This window comes from Schistocerca gregaria, chromosome X (assembly GCF_023897955.1).
Source record: "Schistocerca gregaria isolate iqSchGreg1 chromosome X, iqSchGreg1.2, whole genome shotgun sequence".
Classification (NCBI taxonomy): Eukaryota; Metazoa; Arthropoda; class Insecta; order Orthoptera; family Acrididae; genus Schistocerca; species Schistocerca gregaria.
In genome coordinates this window covers 246,655,063-246,672,197 of record NC_064931.1, presented here as the reverse complement: position 1 = coordinate 246,672,197, position 17,135 = coordinate 246,655,063, and the positions used below count along the sequence as shown (strand labels likewise).

At 42.5% G+C, this 17,135-nt stretch overlaps 1 long non-coding RNA gene and 1 pseudogene across 1 annotated transcript in view; one reads left to right on the top strand and one right to left on the bottom strand.

The window, feature by feature from the left end:
• The window catches only part of LOC126298522 (uncharacterized), a 202,045-nt gene that overhangs the window by 4,168 nt on the left and 180,742 nt on the right, over positions 1 to 17,135 (top strand). The gene's annotated exons all lie outside the window — the stretch shown is intronic.
• On the bottom strand, positions 14,133 to 14,250 carry LOC126299765 (5S ribosomal RNA; annotated as a pseudogene).

The following is a 17,135-nucleotide window of genomic DNA, read 5'->3' as shown; positions in this document are numbered from 1 at the left end:
AGAAAATGGATCAAATGGCTCTGAGCAGTATGGGACTGAACATCTGAGGTCATGATTCCCCTAGAACTTAGTACTACTTAAACCGCCGGCCGATGTGGCCGAGCAGTTCTAGGCGCTAAAGTCTGGAACCGCGCGACCGCTACGGTCGCTGGTTCGAGTCCTGCCTCGGGCATGGATGTTTGTGATGTCCTTAGCTTAGTTAGGTCCAAGTAGTTCTAAGTTCTAGGGGACTCATGACCTCAGAAGTTAAGTCCCATAGTGCTCAGAGCCATTTTGAACTACTTAAACCTAACTAACCTATGGACGTCACACATATCCATGCCCGAGGCAGGATTCGAACCTGCGACCGTAGCGATCGTGCGGTTCCAGACTGAAGGGCCTAGAACCGCTCGGCCACTGCGGCCGGCAACTGTTTGCACTGTAAGGCATACCGATGTTTGTGTTTGAACCCTACGTCGTCCACCAATACCGGTGCCTAACGGCAAGTAATGACACTAGCACTACTAACAACTCAAGTTTTCCAGTGCACAGTCTGAAATCATTCTTATTAAGTTGGGTGACCATACGGTAAGTAGTTTTCCGTCTAAAACATCTCAAGTAGCGGAAGTTTAATTCTACCCACCCTATATATTAACGGAGAAGAGATGAACTGGAAATCGTTCTAGCGACAGCTGCAAATGGAGAAATCCTGTGACATTAACGACTTTGGCTATGGCCTGCGAACGAGCGTATCAGGAATCGCGAAGTTGGGTGGTTATTCACAACAAATGTTGCAAGCATCTATGAAAAGTGGTCGAAGGACGTCGAAACCACGAGTAGATGACAGTGTGTTGGACGTGCATGCCTCATAACGAAACGTCTGTCGAAGCCGAGCCTGCTCTGCGAAGGCTTCTGTGGCTGATTGGACCTCAGAGTACACACCTGACTCACTCACAAGTGATGGAGAGCACCGTTTAGCGCACATAACTGAACATGGGCTTTGAAGCAGACAATCCATACGTGTTCCCATGCTGATTCCATGACATCGTAAATTACGATTGCAATGAATACGTGATCATTTACGTTTTGTTAACCCAAATCGATGGCAGTGTCCGAATATGCCATCATCCAGGCAAACATCTGCTCGAAGCATGCACGGTCGTATAGACACAGGTCGATGGGTGGAATATTAAGCTGTGGGGGACGTTCTCCTAAGCTTCCATACGCCCCGTGGTAGTACGAGGTGCATTAAAGTTCTAAGGCCTCCGATTTTTTTTCTAATTAACTACTCACCCGAAATCGATGAAACTGTCGTTATCACCCTGCAGACGTACACATTTTTCACAACGCTGGCACCATGATTCCATGGCAGCGGCGAAGGCTTCTTTAGGAGTCTGTTTTGACCACTGGAAAATCGCTGAGGCAATAGCAGCACGGTTGGTGAATGTGCGGGCACAGAGAGTGTCTTTCATTGTTGGAAAAAGCCAAAAGTCACTATGAGCCAGGTCAGGTGAGTAGGGAGCATGAGGAATCACTTCAAAGTTGTTATCACGAAGAAACTGTTGTGTAACGTTAGCTCGATGTGCGGGTGCGTTGTCTTGGTGAAACAGCACACGCACAGCCCTTCCCAGACGTTTTTCTTGCAGTGAAGGAAGGAATTTGTTCTTCAAAACATTTTCGTAGGATGCACCTGTTGCCGTAGTGCCCTTTGGATCGCAATGTGTAAGGATTACGCCCTCACTGTCCCAGAACATGGACACCATCATTTTTTCAGCACTGCCGGTTACCCGAAATTTTTTTAGTGGCGGTGAATCTGTGTGCTTCTATTGAGCTGACTGGCGCTTTGTTTCTGGATTGAAAAATGGCATCCACGTCTCATCCATTGTCACAACCGACGAAAAGAAAGTCCCATTCATGCTGTCGTTGCGCGTCAACATTGCTTGGCAACATGCCACACGGGCAGCCATGTGGTCGTCCGTCAGCATTCGTGGCACCCATCTGGATGACACTTTTCGCATTTCCAGGTCGTCATGCAGGATTGTGTGCACAGAACCCACAGAAATGCCAACTCTTGAGGCGATCTGTTCAACAGTCATTCGGCGATCCCCCAAAACAATTCTCTCCACTTTCTCAATCATGTCGTCACACCGGCTTGTGCGAGCCCAACGTTGTTTCGGTTTGTTGTCACACGATGTTCTGTCTTCATTAAACTTTCGCACCCACGAACGCACTTTCGACACATCCATAATTCTATCACCACATGCCTCCTTCAACTGTCGATGAATTTCAATTGGTTTCACACCACGCAAATTCAGAAAACGAATGATTGCACGCTGTTCAAGTAAGGAAAACGTCGCCATTTTAAGTATTTAAAACAGTTCTCATTCTCGCCGCTGGCGGTAAAATTCCATCTGCCGTACAGTGCTGCCATCTCTGGGACGTATTGACAATGAACGCGGCCTCATTTTAAAACAATGCGCATGTTTCTATCTCTTTCCAGTCTGGAGAAAAAAAATCGGAGGCCTTAGAACTTGAATGCACCTCGTAATCGAAATCATCATGGCAGCTGTCGACTACGTGAACGTTATTGCGGACAACTTGCATCCCTTCGTGCTTGAGTCTTCGCCGACGGCGACGGCATCTTCCAGCAGCATATCTGTTCCTGTCACAAGGCCGGAATCGTCATAAAATATTTTGAGGACCATGACAGTGCACTCACGCCGATATCTTTGCCACTAAATTTACCTAATCTAAGCCCAATGGATTATACAGGGTATTTCAAAAATGACCGGTATATTTGAAACGGCAATACAAACTAAACGAGCAGCGATAGAAATACACCGTTTGTTGCAGTATGGGACAACAGTACATTTTCAGACAGACAAACTTTCGAAATTACAGTAGTTACAATTGTCAACAACAGATGGCGCTGCGGTCTGGGAAACTCTATAGTACGATATTTTCCACATATCCACCATGCGTAGCAATAATATGGCGTAGTCTCTGAATGATATTACCCGAAACCTTTGACAATGTGTCTGGCGGAATGGCTTCAAATGCAGATGAGATGTACTGCTGCAGCTGTTCAGTTGTTTCTGGATTCTGGCGGTACACCTGGTCTTTAAAGTGTCCCCACAGAAAGAAGTCACAGGGGTTCATGTCTGGCGAATAGGGAGGCCAATCCACGCCGCCTCCTGTATGTTTCGGATAGCCCAAAGCAATCACACGATCATCGAAATATTCATTCAGGAAATTAAAGACGTCGGCAGTGCGATGTGGCCGGGCACCATCTTGCATAAACCACGAGGTGTTCGCAGTGTCGTCTAAGGCAGTTTGTACCGCCACAACTTCACGAAGAATGTCCAGATAGCGTGATGCAGTAAATGTTTCGGATCTGAAAAATGGGCCAATGATTCCTTTGGAAGAAATGGCGGCCCAGACCAGTACTTTTTGAGGATGCAGGGACGATGGGACTGCAACATGCGGCTTTTCGGTTCCCCATATTCGCCAGTTCTGTTTATTTACGAAGCCGTCCAGGTAAAAATAAGCTTCGTCAGTAAACCAAATGCTGCCCACATGCATATTGCCGTCATCTATCCTGTGCACTATATCGTTAGCGAACGTCTCTCGTGCAGCAATGGTAGCGGCGCTGAGGGGTTGCAACGTTTGAATTTTGTATGGATAGAGGTGTAAACTCTGGCGCATGAGACGATACGTGGACGTTGGCGTCATTTGGACCGCAGTTGCAACACGGCGAACGGAAACCCGAGGCCGCTGTTGGATCACCTGCTGCACTAGCTGCGCGTTGCTCTCTGTGGTTGCCGTACGTGGTCGCCCTACCTTTCCAGCACGTTCATCCGTCACGTTCCCAGTCCGTTGAAATTTTTCAAACAGATCCTTTATTGTATCGCTTTTCGGTCCTTTGGTTACATTAAACCTCCGTTGAAAACTCCGTCTTGTTGCAACAACACTGTGTTCTAGGCGGTGGAATTTCAACACCAGAAAAATCCTCTGTTCTAAGGAATAAACCATGTTGTCCACAGCACACTTGCACGTTGTGAACAGCACACGCTTACAGCAGAAAGACGACGTACAGAATGGCGCACCCACAGACTGCGTTGTCTTCGATATCTTGCACATCACTTGCAGCGCCATCTGTTGTTGAAAATTGTAACTACTGTAATTTCGAAAGTTTGTCCGCCTGAAAATGTACTGTTGTCCCAAGCATATTGCAACAAACGGTGTATTTCTATCGCTGCTCGTTTAGTTTTTATTGCCGTTTCAAATATACCGGTCATTTTTGAAACACCCTGTATCTGGGACGCTATCGGGCGCCAGCTTCGCACCAACAAAACGTCCCGTAATTAACAGGGTTTGGGTGATCTGTGAGCAGACATGTGGTGCCACGTACCAGCAGAAAATTAATAAGGATTTGTCGAGTCTATGCAAAGTAGAGTCGCTGCAGTTATTGCGTTCCAGTGGTTGGCCAACTTGTTATTAGGCAAGTGGTCGTGTTTTTTTAGCTCGTTGGTATATTCAATATCGTGCTGCTCCACCATTTATAACCTGCTTGATTGGATCCCTCTTGGTATGCTGTTCACAACGTGTTCGAGACCTTGTTGCTGAAGTCTGACCATTCTTCGACGGTGCCTCTCCTGAGATCATCACGTATGTGAGAAGGATTACTGCGACAGTGCACTGCAAGTCGCAACCGATGCCAAGCATGGTCAAGCAGGTTTATGTCAGAAGCTACCACAAGTTATTCCATTCAGTTGATTCCTACAGCCTGGAGGAGGGTCTTTACGAGGTGTTTGCGCTATGCTCTAGGGTTATATTGGTTCAAATGGCTCTGAGCACTATGGGACTTAACATCTGAGGTCATCAGTCCCCTAGAACTTAGAACTACTTAAACCTAACTAACCTAAGGGCATCACACACATCCATGCCAGAGGCAGGATTCGAACCTGCGATCGTAGCAGTCTCGCGGTTCCGACTGAGTGCCTAGAACCGCGTGGCCACCGCGGCCGGCTCTAGGGTTATATTCTTGAAAGACGAACCCATAGACGAAATTTTAACAGCAAGGATGTTCAGCAGACTGGACAAACCTATCTCGATACTACACAGCTGATAAATTACCGTCGCTAGCGATGAGACGTATCCGATATCTGTATATGATACCAGTCCAAACATGAATTATATACCTCCCTGCTGAACTCCAGGACTATGTTGATACTTAGCCGCCTCATATTCTTCTACAACTATCAAGTGTTCTTCACTCGTCGTTTCAGAGATCCTGGCGGGTTCCAGTCTTTTCGTTCATTACATAATATGTGGTTCAAAATACAATTTAAAATTTCCCCTCACTTGCCAAAATAACGAGTATTACAGACAAGTACATACAAAACGTTTATTAAACATCATAATCGCGTTCCTCAAATAGGATTTTGTTCAAAATTCAATTTTAAATATTCTCTCAGTTTCCAAAAAAGCGGGCGCTACAAATTAGCACATATATCGCATTTATTAAGAAGCATGGTTTACGTTCTTTGTATAGGATTTTGTTCAAAACAGTTTTAAATTTTCTCTCAAGTGTACAGCTGCTCGAAATAAAGGATTTGATCTGTTTTGCAAATTATCTTCTGCTGCTTTTGGTATATTTTGGCATACATCCTGAAAAAAAACAACCTCAGTCTCATTAGTGATTCAAGATCACGGATGATGTGTAATAATGCTATCGCTTTCACAATATATACTGCATTTTCTACATTGGTTTCGACAGGTTTTTGCAGAATTCATAATTTAACCTCTATGGAACGACATGAACAATCTACCATCATTCTTGACAGAGAACTTATAGTCTTTTTGGAAAAGAGCTCATTAAATATTTCTTTAGAGTATATTCTACATACACTAAAAAACATATGGTCACTTGATACATGATCCTGGCAAAATATATATTTCAGATATTTTTAGTCATCCCACTTTTATCGCATGTCGGAAGGGTAATCCATCGAAAACACCTGCGTCGCTCCCCTTGGCTTAGGATCCTAAATTCACCATAACATAACCCATAATTTGCATCAGTGACAACCAATAATTAAACCGAAAAGGATTTATAGCAATAATAAATGGAACCAGATTTACTTGGATTTTTAATGGGATTTAATGTGTTTTCCATCGCTACTGCCAAGACAGTTAGGGAATTGCCATTTGTCCCAAAAGCATTGTGCTATTTTTTAACGTCATCCTCTGTTGACTCCGGCAAGTAATACGTTAACGATGTTGTCCATAGAGTTTTACAAAGTTCTAGAACGATTGCGTAAATAGCCATTCTTCTTAAATCCTGAAATAAAGAGCGAGTTGCCGAAATTGTATAGTTTGAATCAAATTACAGACTTTGTTTTACAGTGTCTATATACAGGGTGGTATATTGATCGTGACCGGGCCAAAAATCACAAGAAATAAGCGTCAAACTAAAAAACTACAAAGAACGAAACTTGTTTAGCTTGAAGGGGGGAACCAGATGGCGCTATGGTTGGCCCGCTAGATGGCGCTGCCATAGGTCAAACGTATGTCAACTGCGTTTTTTTTAAATAGGAACCAACATTTTTATTAGATATTCGTGTAGTACGTAAATAAATATGAATGTTTTAGTTGGACCACTTTTTTCGCTTTGTCAGAGTTGGCGCTGTAATAATCACAAACATATGATTCACAATTTTAGACGAACAGTTGGTAACAGATAGGTTTTTTAAATTAAAATACAGAATTAGGTACGTTTGAACATTTTATTTTGGTTGTTCCAATGTGATACATGTACCTTTGTCAACTTACCATTCCTGAGAACGCATGCTGTTACAGTGTGATTACCAGTAAATACCACATTAATGCAATAAATGCTCAGAATGATGTCCGCCAACCTCAATGCAGTTGGCAATATGTGTAACGACATTCCTCTCAACAGCGAGTAGTTCGCCTTCCGTAATGTTTGCACATGCATTGTCAATGTGCTGACGCATGTTGTGAGGCGTTGTCGGTGGAACACGACAGCAAATATCCTTCAACTTTCCCCACAGAAAGAAATCCGGGGATGTCAGATCGGGTGAACGTGCGGGCCATGGTATGGTGATTCGACGACCAATCCACGTGTCATGAAATATGCTATTCAATACCGCTTCAACCACACGCGAACTATGTGCCGGACATCCATCATATTGGAAGTACGTAGCCATTCTGTCATGCAGTGAAACATCTTGTAGTAACATCGGTAGAACATTACGTAGGAAACCAGCATACATTGCACCATTTAGATTGCCATCGATAAAATGGGACCCCGTTTTCCTTCCTCCCATAATGCCGCACCATACATTAACCCGCCAAGGTCGCTGATGTTCCACCTGTCCCAGCCATCGTGGATTTTCCGTTGCCCAGTAGTGCATATTATGCCGGTTTACGTTACCGCTGTTGGTGAATGACGTTTCGTCGCTAAATAGAACGCGTGCAAAAAATCTGTCATCGTCCTGTAATTTCTCTTGTGCCCAGTGGCAGAACTGAACATGACGTTCAAAGCCGTCGCCATAGAATTCCTAGTGCACAGAAATATGGTACGGGTGCAAGCGATGTTGATGTAGCATTCTCAACACCACCGTTTTTGAAATTCCCGATTCTCGCTCAATTTGTCTGCTACTGATGTGCGGATTAGCAGCTATGGCAGCTAAAGCACCTACTTGGGCATCATCATTTGTTGCAGGTCGTGGTTGACGTTCCACATGTGGCTGAGCACTTCCTGTTTCCTTAAATAACGTAACTATCCGGCGAACGGTCCGGACACTTGGATAATGTAATCCAGGATACCGAGCAGATTACATAACACACGCCCGTTGGGCAGTTTGATCACAATAGCCATACATCAACACGATATCGACCTTTTCCGCAATTGGTAAACGGTCCATTTTAACACTGGTAATGTATCACGAAGCAAATACCGTCCGCACTGGCGGAATGTTACGCTATACCACGTACTTATACGTTTGTGACTATTACAGCGCCATCTATCACAAAGCGATAAAAGTGGTCCAACTAAAACATTACTATTTCTTTACGTATTACATGAATATGTAATAAAAATGGGGGTTCTTATTTTTTAAAAAACCCAGTTGATATCCGTTTGACCTATGGCAGTGCCATCTAGCGGGCCAACCATAGCGCCATCTGGTCTCCCTCTTCAAGCTAGACGAGTTTCTTTCTTTGTGATTTTTTTCGTTTGATGCTTATTTCGTGAGATATTTCGCCCATTCACTATAAATGGACGACCCTGCATAATGAAACGTTGTTGGTAACATGCGAGCGTACTTCTTGGGTAGCAATATTCAACAATTCAGTTCTTCATACAGATGGTGAAATTCTCCGTTAATATTGGAAATTTGTGGTAAGGTCTTATGGGACCAAACTGCCGGGGTAATAGCGAACTCCAGATTAAAACTAAAGAGTTTGCAAAACGTGAGAAATGAAGGATATGAAACCTGGATAAGTTGAAAGAACTGCTTAATCAAACATAATTAACTTACGCTAAGAACGACACACACACACACACACACCCATGCCCGACGGAGGACTCGAACCTCAGACGGAGGGAGCCCCTCGGACCGTGACCAAACGCCTCAGACTGCGCGGCTCCGTTAATATGCCTTTCCATATATACAATTTAAGCTACTAGTATCAACCCTTTGTCGTAGATGATGTTTCTTCAGTATTTCAATTTTAATATACAATTCATTAAAAACGTCCTTTATCTGTCCATAATGGACGTACTTGTGCTGACTGGACCGGCGTGCTGATGGCGGAATAAAGCGTCTATTTCCACGAACTCTTCTCGACTGAGCTGCTTAGGTAGCGCACTCGGCGCCAGCACGCTCAAATAAAATACTTCAACTTCTGTTTCCTACATTCTGCTGTGAGATATGTCTCTTGGTTCAGTTTTAAAACAATTCCGGTGTTTTAGTTGCATTTCATACGCAACAATGTATGACCTAAACTTATCCAAACGAAGGAAGCCAGTGACAACATTTCTCGCTGTAAAACCTTCAAATTTTATGCGATAGCCTACTTAGAAATTAAGTATCATAATAACTATGAGCAGTTTCTAAAAAAAAAACAGACACTTTATCATCAAGCTGCAATGTAAAACTGTAAGATGCGAAAAATATGAATTTTATGAACCAATTAGTTTCCTCAGAATCGAATGAGAAGTAGTGTATAATGGCGAACACGCATAAACCGAAATTAGATTTTTATAATTTTTTAAAGTAAAAGGAGAATCTCTACCGAAAAACTAACAACAGCGGATGATGTAGCTTTGCCTCATTAATATACAGTATGTTTTACAAGAGGAAAGTCGGAAAACCCATTTCTCACATGTAATGGGATCGGCCGCCGCTCGTCCGCGCTGCGCAGGTAGGACAAACTAGCCGCATCACACAGCTTTGTATTGGATCGCTCGCCTACACCCGGAATCCCGCGCTGCGCTGTGCTGTGTATGCATCTGACCGCTCACGAAGGGAGAGGTGGAAGTGCTGTGATCCGATTACTCTGTGCTACGTGCGCAGTCCACCCGCTAGGCGGCTGATGGAAATACATGAGAAAAGTTAGTTTTCCAAACAACTTTCTGGAGAGGCCAGCCACAGCTCAGACAGAGTTTGAATAGCAATAACAGCAGTCAATAACTATTCAGATTAGCATAAAAATCGTATCTGTTGAAAGACAAGAATGATGAAGTCTTTCCGAAAGCCGCATGGCTGTATGGAAGAGAATTATTAGCACTACCGGTTCCACGTCAGTATAGACGCATCCTTAGGTTTATAATGGTTACATTTCCATACTCTAGATGAACAATTACGGAGTCCCATCTTTTAGGAAGTTGTCCACGTTAAGAATCAAACCGCACTGGTAGGTTGTCATAATGAAATTGAGTACATCCAAAATGTACAAAGTTCATTAAACAGTGATGCTTTGTATATTTTGAGAAGCATCTTTTGGGTGTTCTCAATTTTATTATGACAGCCCACCACTGTGGACTGACTCTTCATGTGGACAACTTTCCTGAAAGCTGGAACTCCGTAATTCCCCATCTACAGTACAGAAATGTAACCTTATAAACCTAAACATGAGTCTTTACTCTTGTGAAACCAGTAGCTGCGAATAAAACACCTTCATACGGTTATGCGGAATTTAGAAACACATAATTATTCTTGACTTTTTAATTCTTATAATTTTTATGATAATTTGAGTGCTTATAAAGTGTTGACTGCTGTTATTCGCAATTAATTTTGCGATCTTCATGCTATCAAGAATACTGTATTTAATGAAACAAAGCTACATCAACTCATGGAGTTAGTATTTTGGGCAGAGTGTCTCCTTTCGTTTTAAAAAATGAAAAAAAACTTCTTTCGCTTTTGTGCGTTTTCTTTACTATAAAATACTTCTCATTCGATTCTGAAGAAAGTAATCGGTCCAAAAAATTTATTTTCACATCTCATAGTTTGACATAACAGCTTCCTAATCAAGTATCTATTTTTTGGATATTCGTCAAAGTTACTGTGATGTTACTTTCTGATTAAACTTCGTAAAAAATTTGAAGGCTTTACAGTGAAAAATGTGGTCGCTGGGTACTCTACTTTTGGTTCATTTTAGCTGCAACATTACCGCTAGCTTTAACTAACATATCAAAATAGTTTTTAAAGTTGTAACTAAGGCCATGTCTAAATCCACTATGTAGAAAAAAGAAGCTGAAGTATTTTATTTGTTCGCGCTGCCTGAGAGCGCCACTTGCATGTTCCCTGCAGCTCACTATCAGTTGATGGAAGTGTATGCATTATTCCGCCTTCAGAACGCCCGCCCAGTCAGCACAGTGCTTTCGTTATAGACAGACGAAGACATTTTCAGTGGAAAACTCGCATTTTAAGTATCAAATAATGAAGAAACGTTGTGCGTGACAGAGGAATGAAAGTAATAATATGTATTTGGAAAGGCCTTTACATGGAGAATTTCACAATTTTTATGAATAATTGAAATGTCAACCTTTACTACTCATTGAGTATGCTAGAATGCTACCTAAAACGTTTGATAGTGTACTGGAGCAATAAAACCTGTTCTGTAATTGAATTCAACTGATACAGTTCCGCCAACTCAATTTTTCTTTCAGGAAGTCAACAACGGCTGTTTCCACAACTGTTGTAGAAGTTTTTGAAGCTAGATGGATAACACTGTTAACAAACCACATGCTCGAACCAACAGAAAATTACTTTAAAAAATAGCACAATGATTTTGGAACAGATGGCAGTTCCGTAACTGTCTTGGAAGTACTGATGGGAAACTCTTTCGCATTACAAAGCCCAGTAAATCCGGTTCGATGTATTATTGCTACGCATTCTTCTTTTCTATAGAACTATTAACTCCACTGATGCAAGTATTAGGTTTTTTATGCTGAATGTGGGCTTCTGTGGCAAACAGAATGACGGAGGTGTTTTTGATTACTGCCCCTTCCGACAACCAATAGCAATCGGAACACTAAAAATACGTAATAAGAATATCTTCCAGCATAGGCTAGAAAGTGTCCATATGATCTCCTTAGGGAAGCAGAATTTACTCTAGAAATGAGACCTTTTTGAGAAATGACAAAGACTATAGATGATGCTGAAGAGAGATACAAGTATCGGTTATCTCGGGCGAGAATGGTGACAGAACATTCTTTTGCTTACGTAACACATAAATTTAGAATTTTGCTTAAACCTATCGAAACCAACGTAAAAAATTCGGCATGTATTACGAAAACTGTAACAGCATTCCTGATCCTGAATCAATAAATACTGCTGAGGCTGCATTTTTCCAGGATGCGTACCGAAATATACCGAAAATAGCACAATGCAATTTACAAAATATATACCACGCTTCATCACGAGCAGCTCTGTAAAATGAGAGAAAATTTTAAACTGTATTTTGATCAAACTCCTATACAATGAATACAAACTATGCTGCTTAATAAATGTGTCGTATGTGTGCATTTGTAGTACCAATTATTCTTGCAACTTCCTCCCATTCACGGTACGATATTAAAAGTTACCATAATTTTTATTTCAAATATCCCACAATACATAACATTCTTGAACACCACTCATCCAACTCTGACGCTGTAAGTTAACCACAGACCGTGTACACATCGCGGGAAAATATCAAACACACTGGTCAAGTCCTTTCGCCGTACCGCGCGGTATTCGATGACCCGCGTGTGTGCACTCACGTAGGACAATTCCATTCCTTCTCACGTAGGACAATTCCATTCCTTTCACCTGTCTGATATTATCGTGCGGTCACCGCGCCGCACCGCGTTCACAACAGATCGCTCACGTAGGCATATATTCAGTGTTTTGCGTCTCAGGATAGAGATTGAAGGTTCGAATAACGTTCTGTAATATCCGCAAATTCGTTTGTCGACTTCCTATACTGACGAAATTTCTTGACGTAAAGCAATAATGTGCTTATGGATCATGTTTCAAATGACCCTTCGAAACGTGTTAACAAATTGGCGAGTGGGCACAAGCCGCATTGTTCCATTCGCAATAAGAGTTGGCAACTCTACTCAAGTGCCCTGGCCGGAGTGGCCGTGCGGTTCTAGGCGCAACGGTCTGGAACCGAGCGACTCTGGCAAGGAAATTATTTCGAACTGCTATATCTGTGTGAAATTTTGGTTACAGGAAAATGGTTCGAATGGCTCTGAGCATTATGGGACTCAACTTCTGAGGTCATCAGTCCCCTAGAACTTAGAACTACGTAAACCAAACTAACCTAAGGACATCACGGACATCCATGCCCGAGGCAGGATTCGAACCTGCGACCGTATCGGTCGCGCGGTTCCAGACTGTAGCGCCTAGAAACGCTCGGCCACTTCGGCCACCTGGTTACAGGACCATTATGTGCTTTCTAATGTGCTAGTCAGTGTCGCTTTTCTATTAGACTCTGCAAATGTGCTCTATATGCCACTACAAATGTCATTGAAGAAGCCAAACGCAATGAAAATATCGTAACTATAAATACAAGTGAGAACTTTCAATAAAATACTCAAAGCAATATGAATGAGTACAAAACGCACAGAGTAGAAAAAGAACTTGATCACATTTCATTACTGCACATTCTATATCATCAGCACTGAAAGTCACATCAGTGACACTCTTATAGTTGTCCACAGGTTCACCAACATCGTGGCCAACGTTCTTTCACGCATAACGAAGCGTTTATTTCCATACTTCCACGGATAAATGATGATAAACAACAGAACGCAATTTCATGTGAAAGAAACTGTCATGTAATTTTGATTACATGTTCCTGGAATGTAGATTCAGGTCTGTTGGTCTCTTGGCATTTGTTTCATATTTTCTGAAGAAATACACGTCCAGAGCTTGTGCATGGTTTGTAGGTGCAGGTAGAATGATCTTTAAAACTACATCTTTTTCTTCAGAGGCTTTCAGTATACTTGTTCGTCCTTATGTCCAGACCCGGAGACACGAAGTACTAGTGACTTTGCCACCAAATGTGGATTCAAATCTGACAGAAAAAACGTCTTTAGATGTTCTTTCGTCACCTTCCTGCTCACATTTAGAGGGAACCCCTTTTCTATTTCCTTATACACACGATATCGTAACTTTCCATCGTCGAGACACAGTGCCTCACGGATAGCGTTCTTTCGAAAAAAAAACTCGTATTTGAACTGACTCATCGTAGTTCCGAACAGAACCCGTTTGGATGTTTTCTGTCGTGATACGCGCATTGGCTTCTTCGTTGTTCTTACATTTTCGTGCCTGGAGCGAAGTTGTATGGTGCGATGTTATCCTATACTATAGTCCCAGTGACGGTGTAAAGTTTGCACACCTGAAATTTCTGGCTACATCAAATGCAAGCAATCACTCCGTCTTCAGGCCACAAGTGGCCCATCGGGACCATCCGACCGCCGTGTCATCCTCAGTTGAGGATGAGGATAGGAGGGGCATGGGGTCAGCACACCGCTCTCCCGGTCGTTATGATGGTTTCCTTTGACCGGAGCCGCAACTATTCGGTCAAGTAGCTCCTAGTTGGCATCACGAGGCTGAGTGCACCCTGAAAAATGGCAGCAGCACATGGCTCCCCGGATGGTCACACAGCGAAGTGCTGGCCACGCCCGACAGCGCTTAACTTCGGAGATCTGACGGGAACCGGTGTTTCCACTGCGGCAAGGCCGTTGCCCACGTCAAATGCCCTATGATGTAAATGCCAATAATAAACGGAAGAAATGCATTCTCGCGCTGCATAAAAGTTCACCATTTCACTCTGCTTGATGATATTGAAATGCAGTGTACTATTTCGTTTGAATTCGGTACTACCTTCTCTTTTCTTTGCCACGTAGTCCAGACGCTTTTAAAATTGCTTTTAGCCTTTAGTTCAGGGGACATTTTCAGGAGCTTGTTGAAACCTCTGACGTGATAATGATCGCATATGTTCTCAGGTGTGCTGTCATCGAACACCGTGACGACGATTTCTACTTCAAACTTCTTAGCAGGAGAAGGTTGTAATTCACTTGCATAGCTTCTATCGCCCATTCCCCAACTTGCCGTACCACTACCGCTAGCAGCGGGGTGTTCATCATTATCATCACTAACATCGCAATGAAGTACTAGTGTTACATCAGTATCCGTTTCTAACTGGTGATAATATTTTTGAACTATGATATATACCAGAGAACATGTGAATTATTCATTTTCTACACTAATACCATCATTACGAAGAAGAGTTCGCCGTAACTTCATCTCAACCAATCGCAATACATTAGTACGGTAGATTACCAACCGCCAACCCATATGACGCTACACTACACAAATAACTTTAAAAAAAATCAACTTCACATATACGGCACCATCTTTACTGTCTCGACTGCCATATTGGCAGGCAAAGATCGAATTCAGCATGAATTCAGCCCCCTCTAACGGACTACTGCAGAGGTTTGCAGATAAATGAATATAATCTGTGCAGTAACGAACCTTTAAATGATCCCTCACGGGATTTTGGTGTAAATGTGCTTGTCGAGCCCAAGTACTTTCCTTAACGTTACCGATTTCGAGAGAAGGCTGATAATAATTTTACTGTATCTAGCTACCACTTGAGAATGACCCATCGCTTGGAATCGGTAGCGGTAAACAGAAAAAAAGGAACTCTGGTGGATTATTGTTATAAAATTATGCATTTCATACAAAATGCTAGATTGCTTTCACCTCATTTACCCAGGTGGCTGCATGTAGCGACTTTTTTGACTAATACCGTATTGAGACACGATGAAAGAAACAAATAATGAGAATCATAGTTTAATCAGATGTAAGGCCATACTCGGATAGGATTTATTTAGAACGTCAGGGGAGAAAAGAGACTGTATTTATACAACTATCATGAAACAGTTACCTCCTATATTTAATAAGACACTCTAATCTCTACTTCTGCTGACAGAGTCTCTGGGTTGAAAGATCTGCTGCTAGATTTCTCTTCGAGATTACTCTAGACTTTTATCACGTTCGAGAACGACTTCCGTTAGTGACACAGTCGACGCTAATAGATGATAGGTCACGTCTAGGTCAACTGAAGCTGCGAAAATGGAGAATCTACTACTGCCAGCTCTCAGATTATGAGTCTCATGTCACCTGACACCATTAAAGTACCTATCCGCAAATGGCAATTATATGCACAGTAAATATGCAGGTCCATTTTTATACGTTTTCAGCTCACTGTATTCACTTTCGCCAAATGAAATGCTAGGCTTACAGAAGGTAGAATAATTCTCGGACTCGCCCGCAGAAATTGTGTTTTCGTTATGTTAGCACATGTCATCCAGTGATGTAAATCATGTGTGATTTTCGTCTGCAGATTAATGCTGATTATACGGATTTTCAACGCCGTTACGTTGTATGTGATTCAGTCAAAAGGATAAACTGGAAACATGCCATTATTAAATTATATGCTTTCGTGTTTTATCGTGAACGAAAATTCATTCTAAGTTGATTCTGTTAGGAAACGGGGTATTTAATTCAACCATAGCTGTACGTCTCTTGTAGATGATTAATGCAAAGAACATCCCAAAATCACAGATGGAAACACTAAAGATCTGCGTGATATGGAATTTGACGATTCGTAACTACGGGTGATGTTGAAAGAGTACCGTACATATAACATAAATATTTATTGTAACGAAATTTTGTTAGGGTGTGTGCAGAATTTATTGACTGCTGACAAAGGGCAAATGCGGAATGCTCTACACAAAACAGAAAGTTTTTAAGTTCAAATGGTTCAAATGGCTCTGAGCACTATGGGACTCAACTGCTGTGGTCATTAGTCCCCTAGAACTTAGAACTACTTAAACCTAACTAACCTAAGGACATCACACAACACCCAGCCATCACGAGGCAGAGAAAATCCCTGACCCCGCCGGGAATCGAACCCGGGAACCCGGGCGTGGGAAGCGAGAACGCTACCGCACGACCACGAGATGCGGGCCCCTGTGTTTCCAAATTTACACACTATTCGTTTCAGTACATAAATGAGTTTACAGACCAACCGGAAATCTTTGAACTGAAAATACAATATGCTCTAGGAAACTCTGACAACGTGTTATTAGCTGTGATAATGGGACAGACCTAAATCAGTTAAAGGTAAAGGGAGTGCTCAGAGCTGTGGTTGGAATTATTGCTAAGATCCATCAGGGCCTTTACTGCATTGAAAGGGAAGGCCACGTACATGCAGCCACCTATTGCAGAACAACTGCGTAATCAGCTTTGTCACGAAGCCTGAGAGCATCGAATATTTTTGTTCCTACTCAAATATTCGACCTTCCATGGAAACAATATTATGTTTCATTTTTAAGATGGTGGTAGGGCAGTGCTAACTGAGTAAATAATTCGTTTGTTAATCATTGTATCTAATTTACAACTTTACTGAGGCTTCCTGGCAGATCAAAACTGTGTGTCTGACTGGGACTCGAATCTAGGACGTTTGCATTCCGTGGACGTGTGCTCTACCGACTGAGCTACCCAAGCACAACAGGTGACCCGCCCTCACAGCTGTACTTCTGCAAGCATCTCTCTCCCACC